Raw genomic sequence first — 11,044 nt, 5'->3', positions numbered from 1 at the left:
TGGGGGAGTGGGGGATGGGGAGCTGCTAGGCTTAGGACTTACAGCGCTAAGAGGCAGGTTAGGGTGAGGCCTGCTGAGCACAGGCATGCTGGGCTGCTGTGGCATATGAGTGTATTTGGACCAAAAGTAAAATGAGCTCCCAACTTAAGGACATTCTCTTCTCTCTCTTTCCCAGCTGTACCTGTTTATTTTTACTCGAAGAAGTAAATCTTAACTGAATATTCAATAATACAGGCTATAAAGAATTAAAAATTCTCAGAGTTGATGAACAGTTTGACTTTATAATTGTGGATTCCAACAATGCCACTCCACAGAAATAAGCGGTACAAGCTGGCAGGCGTATGCTTGGGGCCATTTCAGAAATTGTTGGAAGTTCTTTTCCAATCCCAAGTCAAAATACATCAAATAATTTGTTATGAAACATGCCAATTACTCAGTGATTTTAAAAAGCAAACTTTCTATCACAATATAATGTAAAAATATAATTTGTATAATTTGTAATTGTAAATGTAAAAAAAAAAAACTAATTTGATACTTACATGCCAATGAACAACAGAAGGAAATAGAAGAGTTTGTTTCCCATAGTTAAACCAACATTCCTGTAAGAGCAGAAGACTTTGAATCTGCGTGGTTTGTTGTTGTTGTTTTGGTTTAGTGTTTGTTTGGTTTGGTTTTTTGAGACAGGGTTTCTGTGTGTAGCCCTGACTGTCCTGGAACTTGCTCTGTACACCAGGCTGGCCTTGAACTCAGCTATCCGCCTGCTTCTGCCTCCTGAGTGCTGGGATTAAAGGTGTGTTCCACCACCATCCAGAAAAAATTTATTGTTTTTAATTATGTGTTTGTCTGTGTATGTGTGTTCAGGTGCTTGAAGAGCCAGATGTGTAGGATACCCCTGGAACTGGAGTTTCAGGCAGCTGTGAACCCCATGATGTGGGTGCTGGGGATTGAGCCTCTGGAGGAGCAGTAAGTGCTCTCAACCGCTGAGCCATCTCTCTAGGCCACATTGTTTTGTCTCGTTTTTTTAAAAGCAATGCAGTTTGTAACCTACAGTGCATCTGGAATCTTCACTGAGGTGTTTCGGACAGCGGTTCATTGGCATTGTGTGGCAGGATAGCATGTACAGTACCCGTGGTGTGTGTTCAGAACCAGCAGTAAAGTGTTCTTTACTGTCGTGACTAAGGGAACCTATATAATATGCTATTAGATAGAAAATTTGCTATTAGAAAAGTTGAGGTCTATTGTGAACTTCTTTTTATGATGTGGTGCAGGGGAGGCCTTGGTGGGTTGGTTCAAGGTGTCCCGGTGGGTGAGGGAGACAAGCCATGCAGACACAGCATGGAGCTGTAGAAAGTTACACCCTGCAGATGCATGTCCACGTGGAAAGTTTATTATTAAAGGGAGAGAGAGGAGGTGGGGAGGAGTTTTTTCTTAAAGGGGACTTTACATAAGATGAAGTCAGGTCACCGGACAGGTCCCCAAGGGGCAGTTCAGAATACTAACACTTGTATGTCTAAATGAAGAAAGGACACTGATGATGTAACAGTGAGGGCAGAGAAAAGAGGACAGTCAATAGGGATGTAGGGAATAGTGTTAAAGTTCAAATTGTTTAGTTATCTAATTTGTGTCTGGGGAACAAAGAGTTATTTTTTGAAAAGGCTTATTGTTGTTGATAACATTGTTGTTGCTGACACACTGTCTTGTGATATAGTCCAGACTAGACTCAAACTCATGACAATCCTCCTACCTCAATCTCCCAAGTCCTGAGAGTGCAATCATGTACCACCATACCTGGTTTCTCTCTCTTTCTTTTTCTTTTTTTTTTTTTTTTTGGTTTTTCGAGACAGGGTTTCTCTGTGTAGCTTTGCGCCTTTCCTGGGACTCACTTGGTAGTCCAGGCTGGCCTCGAACTCACAGAGATCCACCTGGCTCTGCCTCCCGAGTGCTGGGATTAAAGGCGTGCGCCACCACCGCCCGGCTTCTCTCTCTTTCTTAACAGATATTCTCAAATGTTACCCTTGGGCCCTAGGCCAGACACTAGGGATCCAGGAGTAAACATGAAACCCATGCTTTAAAAAAATCATAATAAAGCTTTGGAGTTGGAGTGATGGCTCAGCAGTTAAGAGCATTTGTTGCTCTTCAGAGGACCCAGGTTCAATTCCCAGCATTCACATGGTGGCTGTCTATAATTCCAGTCCCAAGGGATCTGATGCCTTCTGGCCTCCTTGGGTACCAGGCACATACATGGTGCACAGACATACATGAAAGCAAAACACCCATACACGTAACAGTTTAAAGTAAACTTGGTTTTGGTTTTGGTTCTTTGAGGCAGGATCTCTCTACATAGCCCTAGCTGTCCTGTAACTCACTATGTAGACCAGGTTGGCCTGGAACTCACAGAGATCTGCCTGCCTCTGCCTCCCAAGCGCTGGGAGTATGCTACCACACCTGGTTTAAATTTTTTTTTTTTAATAAATTAATTGGTAAATCCTCATGTAGTACAGCAGAAAGCTGTAAAAATCCATGTATGGCAGCACATGATTGTGAGTTTGGAGTTAGCCTGGGCTACATAGTAAGATTCTGTCTCAAACAGACAAAAAGTAAATTGATAACAATAATAATAAGCAATTGTCAAATCCCCCCCCACCAAGCTGAGGACCGAACCCAGGGCCTTGCACTTACTAGGCAAGTGCTCTACCACTGAGCTAAATCCCCAACCCCTGCAATTGTCAAATTTCTAAGGCAAGGTAAAGAGACAGAAGTCTGACCTTCAACAGACAGGACTATGTTATTAGTTCACACAGCAAGGGGTAGCCTCTCTCCCATGGGAAATTATGGGGTCGGCCAGGGGTTGGGGAGCTGGCTGAGACCTTTTAAGAGAGTAGGGTGAGGGGCTTGGAAATGAGGAAATTATTGCAGCCCTAGCCCCCATTTCTCTCCTGCAGCCTCTCCTTCCTGACATACTGCCGTGGAGACAGGCTGTCTCTACAGACATTCTTTCTGTGCTGACAGATACGTCTGAGCAAGGTCATCCGTAATATCACAGGAATCCTGTTTTACCACTAAGGCAGTCTCTCAGCAATGACAAGTGAAATGAAGGATACCTACGAGAAACATCAGGTGCTAAAACATCGCATAATGAACTGTCCTAGCCTTTCCGTGGGATTCATAAACATGTCCTCTATGACTTGCAAACAAATGTCTTCGGGGCTTTTAAACAGCACCAGCCAAAAACAGGTGGTTGTGAGAAGTCCTTCACGACAGTAAGAAAGCCTTCCACACTAGGTCCTGCACTGGCTGTGTGTGTGTGTGTGTGTGTGTGTGTGTGTGTGTGTGTGTGTGTGTGCGCGCCCCTGACAAAAGCAACTTGAGGAAGAACGGGTTCATTTCAGCTCACAGTTCATTGGTACAGTCCACAACGGCAGAGGAGTCAAAGAATCAGAAGCTTGAAGCAACTGGTCACATCACATCCACAATCAGGAAATAGAGATGAATGCACACTCCGCTCCCTTTCTCCATGTTATGCAGTCAGGGTCCCCTGCCCAGAGAACTGTCCCTCTCACAGTGAAGATGGATCTTCTCATATCAGTTAATATAACCAAGATGACCTCCCAATAGCATGTTCAGAGGCTCATATCTTAGATGGTTCCAGGTTTTGTGAAGTTGACAGTTAAGGCTAACTATCCCAGGCAAGGCCTTGGACATCTATGGTCTTGTAGATTAGGTTAAGAATTTAGAGATTTGGGACTTTATTATTTTTTTTAATTTACACTCATGATATTAATTATATTTGTGGTATTCGTTGATTATATTTGCAGTATTCATTCAATAATTATATTTATGATATTCATTAATTACATTAATTTTATTGATTTATTACATTCATGATATCATGTCCTGATACTACTCTCCATTTGTGGGACTTTTCCATCACACAAAACAGAGATTCTGTACTTAGGAAAGCATTGCTCTATATTCCTTTCTTCTCCATCTTGAGATAACGTCTCATTTTTCTGTCTCTATAAATTTGTATATTCTGTAGTAATACAATTCTATAGTATTTGTCCTTTTTTAATGTAAAAACATTTTATGTACAACTGCAGGAGAAATAATACACAGATAACTTGAACATAAGAACAGGTTATAATTCAAAAGTCCAGGGTTATTTGGGACTTTATTCTAAAGACAATGGGAAGCTATCGAAGATGTGTAGCAGAAATATGTTTGAAAAGATAACTTGGTTGCAGTGGAGAATGGACTGGGGAGAGGATGAGGAGGCAGGAAGATCAATTGGCAGCATCAATGATGGTGGTATGATGGACCAGAGTGTGGACAATGGGGCTAAAGAGAAGCAGATACTTAAAGATACTTAAATAAATTGTCATGATTCGTTTAACAGGGAGGATGAGGTTAGAAATGTGTCCGTGGTTCCTCCTAGGTTTCTGGGTTGGGCTTGCAGAAGGGAGTAGAATGATTAACATAGCTATAAAACACCAGAAAAGGCACAGCATGGGAGGGGAGTGAACAGGAAAGGTCAAGTTCAGATGGTGTGATGACAAATCTTCATCGTCAACCTTACTGGATTCAAAAATCACCTAGGAGACACACCTGTGGGTCTGTCTGTGCTAGGGAAACTTAACCGAAGCTGAGGCAGGTTAGAAAGACAGGGAAAGATGGGGCTGTAAGAAACAAGAGGAGCTCCCACCCAGGAATCTGGTTGAAGCCTCTCATCAACAGAGAAGTGAGACTTCCACTGCAATTAACAACAGCTTCAGGCCTTCCTCTCTTCTTGTTGTAAACCTTCAGTTTTCCAGGAATCTCACCAGAATGATTTAACAGTGAGGATTTCCCTGCAAATCTCACCATCTGCCGGGAAAGAACATGTACTAAACTCCTTGTCAACCCTAGTGGCTCCAGGTTTTATCTTATCTGATTGTAATTCTATCCAGGACATCTCCAGACCCACTGTATGACCTCACTTATTAACGAGAACAAAGCAGGTGGAGGGGGATTCTTAGCAATCTTTTTAGATGTCATTTGAGAGCCATCAAAATGGTCTGTGTGGTTAATGTTAAGACAGTTCATTGTGATTTCCTTGAGAAGCCTATACACAGTTTGTCTTTCTTTCTGAGCATCTCTCCTTCTCCTTAACCATCATGATTAAGCCTATATTAAAATATCCTCAATGAAATCTCTGACCCCGCTTCAAACTGGCTAGACCTGAAATTCTCTTTTGAACAGAAGCTATGCATCCTGATTTGGCCTGAGTCATGGTCTCTAAAACACTAAGGGAACTCCAAAGGCTACTGAGAGGGTGGAGTTGTGGCTCTGTCTTCATCACTGACACTTCACTCTAAGCCTTAGTGGTACCATCTGTTGGACGGGGATCCTGAACTGAATGAGAAGGGAGAAAGGATGGTCTGAGGAGATGATTCAGTGGGTGAAATGTTGCTGCACAAGCATGAGAACCTGAGATTGGATCACTAGCACCCATGTGAAAGCTCCATCTTTAGGTCAGAATAAAAGGGGTTTGTGTCCTCAGCCTTAGTGCCATCTTCCTTGAAACTGCTGCATCTTGAGAACGAAGTGGAGGAAGAAGCACATGCGCAGACTGAAGTGCAAGAGAAGAAAGCTGAGGCAGAGGTCCCAAGTAAACCAGCTTGTGCACCCACAGAGGCTGAAGGAGCGGAAGTAAGGGATGCTGAAGCCCCAGATGCTGATACAAGTTGTTGGACTGTGTGCAACTGTTGGTATAAGTCTCAGGGGACCTGGAACATCACCATCTGCTCGCAGAGACCACCCGAGACCTGACTGCCTTCATCACAACCAAAACAGTCCCACTGGCCCTCTGCCCTGGACCTGTGGCATTCCGGACTAGTTCTGTTCTCACGTGTGGTCAAGTGGAACTTGTGTACAATAAATCATCTTTTTCGCTGACTCAGCTGGGAAAAAAAAAAAAAGATGTTTGTGTCTAGGATCTCAAAATATCTGGGGTCTCACACCAAATATTGTAGTGAAAATGACAACGATGTTCTAAGATATAAATAAAACATGGAAGCAATGTGTCTAATCTAGTCAACGACAAGCAGGAAGTACGGCTGTTATATTACAATCCTTATGTCAAAATCCACAGAAGCTAGGGTTTCAAGGTCAAGTTCATACTGTGGGCTGGGCACTAACAAAAGAAAGCAGCTTTGGCTTTGACTCATTTCCTGGTCATTTCAGATTCCTTATACACAACACAAGTGTTTTCTTTTTAAAGGCATGCACAGTTAAAAAGAAAACCACAGGCTGGTAAAGATGGAGATGTTTACGAAGTTCCTTGGCAACCAGATACTTTTCCCATGCTGACATGCTGACATACACATACATCTGCCATGATGACACACACGGCAGCCTTGCCACATTTTAAAACAGGAACCCTTCCAATATAACGCATTGACATCAGCATGATTGCCACCAATAAACAAGAAGAAAGGCATGAGTTGGAGTTGCCATGTGAATTCATCACGCTCAGTGATAATTCAGCATCTTTTGAACTGTTACCCAGTGACGGGCAAATCCATCCCATTATGAGTCCATGGCCTTAAAAGAGAAGCCAGCTCTGGGGTTGGGGATTTAGCTCAGTGGTAGAGCGCTTGCCTAGCAAGTGCAAGGCCCTGGGTTCGGTCCTCAGCTCTGGAAAAAAAAAAAAAAGAGAAGCCAGCTCATTCTTCACCCTCCCTGGAACATATTGTTTGATTTACTTCTGTGGTGTATGATGGTCTCTGATTCTTTTCTCCTGGTCCTTCAAAATCTCTAGGCTGGACTGTGAGATAGCTCGGTGGGTAAAGGTGCTTGCTGCCAAGGCTGCTGACCTGAGTTCAATCCCCGAGGTCCACAGGATAGGTGAGAAGAACTAATCCTGCAGGAGGCCCTGGCTTTAACACCCGCTTTGCTTCCTCCTTTCTCCCTCTCCTGATCACTCAACTTGAACCTCCACCCTGCCCCTGTTCTTTCTCACTCAGCCCTTTAACAGTCCTACACTACACCATGACTTGAAATCATCTTAGCCTAATGCACTGAGTAAGCAGCGCAAACCCCATAGAAACCGGGCGTGCCTCTGAAGTCTGCACTCAAACTCAGAACCAAATTTGATCGACTTATTTAGAGATTTTCTTTTTCCCCTTGACAAAATCTTATAAGTTACCCAGGCTGGTCTGGAACTCATACGTTTCCTGACTCAGCACACATCCAGGCAAAACATACATACATATATATATATATATATATATATATATATATATATATATATATATATATATACATAACATAAAAATAAATACTTTTTCTTTAAAAAAAACCAAAGAATTAAAAAAGGGAAGGAAAGGGAAAAGGGATTGGGCATGTTTAGTGAGAAAGACATACTTTGGGAGAGCTATACCTGAGAAATAAGCCTTTGGGAGCTATGCAGACAACGGAGTTACAAGATAGGCAACTGGGACATCCACATTGTCTTTCCATTTCCCTCATGCAGCTGAGTTTGGCCTCACACTCACTGTGTAGCTAAGAATAACCCTGAGCCTCTGGTTCTCCTACCTCCATCCCCCAAGAGCTAGGAGCATAGGGGTACAGTGTGTGCCATCTTTGATAGGATTATAGGGGTACAGTGTGTGCTATCTTTGATAGAGACAGAAGAGTGGTAAAAACTGGGCCAGTTTCACAGCGGAGAAGGTGGAGGGGGCACTCTACATGGTGGAGATGTGTAGTGCTGTTCAGATGTTCATTCAATAGATGTTGTAGTAGGAGCCAGAGGCACCACCATAGGGAGGCTTGATGATATCTGTGATTCAGATTCTGTCTCTAAGGACCTCAGGGTCAGCATAAACATCTTCAGCAAAACTGGCCATTGGAAGAAACACAAATCCAAGGCTTTTAGACATCAGGCTGAAGTCACAGTGTGGCTCTGCAGTGACAGACATGGGTCGCAGGCACACAGTCAGACCTTTCTCCTCTATACATTCCACCTGCAATCTTCTTACTCAGTTTTCATAGTTCTTCATCTCATTTCACATCCATCAAGTTCAAGCTGACCCAAGAGAAGAATGTTTAGTTTTGTTTTGTTTTTTTGGTTTTTCGAGACAGGGTTTCTCTGCGTAGCTTTGTGCCTTTCCTGCATCTTGCTCTGTAGACCAGGCTGGCCTCGAATTCACAAAGATCCACCTGCCTCTGCCTCCTGAGTGCTGGGATTAAAGATGTGCACCACCACCGCCCGGCGAAGAATGTTTTAAAGCCAGGTCTACCAGTTCAGGAGCGGCAGTGAGACGCAGAACATGGAGTGGACAATATGTGGTGAGGGGCTGCATGGAGGCAGTGGAGGTAAGAGGGTACCACTTAAGAGTCTAAAATTAGGCCTGGCAGTGGTGGCGCACGCCTTTAATCCCAGCACTCAGGAGGCAGAGGCAGGCAGATCTCAGTGAGTTCAAGGCCAGCCTGGGCTACAAAGCAAGTTTGAGGACAGCCAGGACTGTTACACAGAGAAACCCTGTCTCAAAAAAACAAATAAACAAACAAACAAAAAAAGAGTCTAAAATCAGAAGATACTTGAAGGAATGGAAGACAGAAAAAAACTATCAAGGAAGTTAAGAACCAGAAACATCTATAGAGGCTGTGAGAATTCAAACGAAGAAGAGCGTTTTAAAAATTGACACGTGCAGGGCCCTGGATTTGATCACCGGCACTGAAACAAATAAAAAAATAAATAAATTTAAAAAAATAAATAAATAAAAGAAGGGAAGGAGGGAGGCGGGGAGGGAGAGAAGGACAGAAAAGGCAGGAGGGAGGAAAAACAGAAGGAATTAGGAAGCCTGGCCTGAGGATACAGCTCAGTGAGGTCCTTGCCACAGCAGCACGAGGACACGGGTTCAGATTGCCAGGACATGACTGTAACTCCAGCGCAGAGGAGGCGATGACAATTGGGTTCCAAGGGCTAGCTTTCCAGCCAGCCAAAAGAGTGAGGCCCAAGTTCAGAGAGAGACCCCGTCTCAAAAATAAGGTAATCGAGGAAGACAACTGACCCAACCTCTGACCTTCACACACGCACAACCACACACATGTGCGTACACACATACACCACACACAATTATTATTTGTTTATTTTTAAATTAAAAATTAAAAAAGAATTACATAGTGTAAAATACCATGATCAAAAGCAAGTCAGGGAGGAAAGGCTTCGTTTCATCTTAGAACTCCCAGCCACAGTCCCTCACTGAGGGAAGGGAGTCAGGAACTCAAGGCAGGCACTGAGGCAGGCACCCTGGAGGAGCACGGCTTACTGCTTTTTTTCCATGACTTGCTCAGCCTGCTCTCTTATAACCCAGGACCACCTGTGATGGGTGGCACCACCTACGGTGCACTGGCCTCCCACGTTAATCATTAATGGAGAAAATGTCCCACAGGTCAATCTGATGGAGACGATACCCCAGCTGAAGTTCCCTCTTCCCAAGTGACTCTATTTTGTGTGGAGGTGACACAGACTAGCATAGGTGGTCCCCAGCATCAAATGCTATAGGGAAGTTATAAGGAAATGTAAACATTAGGTAGTGTCTTATTGCATCTCAGAGGGTAATGTCAAAAGTAAATCATCAGTAAAAAGCACCATGACTTGGCATTGTTTAATGGAACCCAGAGTTTTATTCATCCTCACACCCATTTACTCACTTAGAAGCTTCCAGAAGTGGGTCTACACAATTGGACTGAAAGTGAGTGCACACCCTAGCTGGAAGAAAAATGAAGGTTGACAACCAGGGTCAGAGGTAGTTCTGATGGAATGACCTCAAGTTTCATTTTAAGAGGTTTGTTGATTGTTTTAGTTTCTATTGCTGTGATAAGACACCGTGACTAAAAGCAGCTTCAGGAGAAAAGGGTTTATTTGACTTCCACCTCACACCTCACTTCACCTCACAGTCCATCATCCAGGGAAGTCAGGGTGGGAGCTGGAGATGGGAACCTGGAGACAGGAACAGAAACAGAAGCCTGGAGGGATGCTACTTACTGGGTTCCTCCTCATGGCTGCCTCAGCCTACTTTCTATCACCCAGGACTATGGGGCAGGGGAGTGGGGTGGGGGCCACCGGCAGTGGGCTGGGCATTCCCACAATCCACCATCAAACAAGAAAGTTCACCACAGGCTAGCCAAGAGGTCATCTTGGTGGGGACATTTTCTCAGCTGAGGTTCCATCTTCCAAAATGACTTCAGCTTGTGTCAAGTTGACATAAAATTAGCCAGTACACCCAGTAACGGCTTTTTTCATGGCTGTATTGCCTCTGATAACACTGAAGATCTCAGCACCTCAGCAACTAGCACAAATTCCTTCTCTTTCCACCTGCCATTCCAGTTTTGTTCTGTTTTGTTTTCAAAGAGCTAAGGCCTCACCCTTGGCTTTGGATTTCCCTCCTTCCTTTTTTCCTTCCTTCCTTCCTTCCTTCCTTCCTACCTTTTTTCCTTCCTTCCTTCCTTCCTTCCTTCCTTCCTTCCTTCCTTGTTTTTTAGACAAGATCTTACTCTGTATCCCAGGCTGGCCTACACTTCACTCTGTAGCCTAGGTTGGCCTTGAACTCATAATCTTCCTGTCTCAGCTTTCAGCATAGTAGGATTAGACACATGAGACACTATGCTAGGCAGAACTATATGCACTAATAGAATAGGGAAGAGCATAAGTCTAGAATCAGACCATTATAGAACTCAAATCTTGGGTTATTCTCATTGTATGCCCTCTCAAGTTCCTCATGGTATCTAACAAGACAAGGTAACTAGAGTGTCCATTTGATAAGATTATTATACATTAAATGAGATAATATAGTCAAACTGTACTTAGAACAGACTAGTAAGTTCTTAATAATTGTTAGCTATGATTATTAAATACTTTACCAGAAAGGTTTTACATTTTGCAGGAATCTAATCTTATAAGCACTGAAAGAAGTATTTGCTGGGGATGTCTTTTTGTATGCTGTGAACGTGTTGCTCTGATTGATTGATAAATAAAATGCTGATTGGCCAGTAGTCAGGC

Source organism: Peromyscus eremicus, chromosome 3 (assembly GCF_949786415.1).
Source record: "Peromyscus eremicus chromosome 3, PerEre_H2_v1, whole genome shotgun sequence".
In the NCBI taxonomy this organism is placed as follows: Eukaryota; Metazoa; Chordata; class Mammalia; order Rodentia; family Cricetidae; genus Peromyscus; species Peromyscus eremicus.
This window is presented reverse-complemented; position numbering follows the sequence as displayed.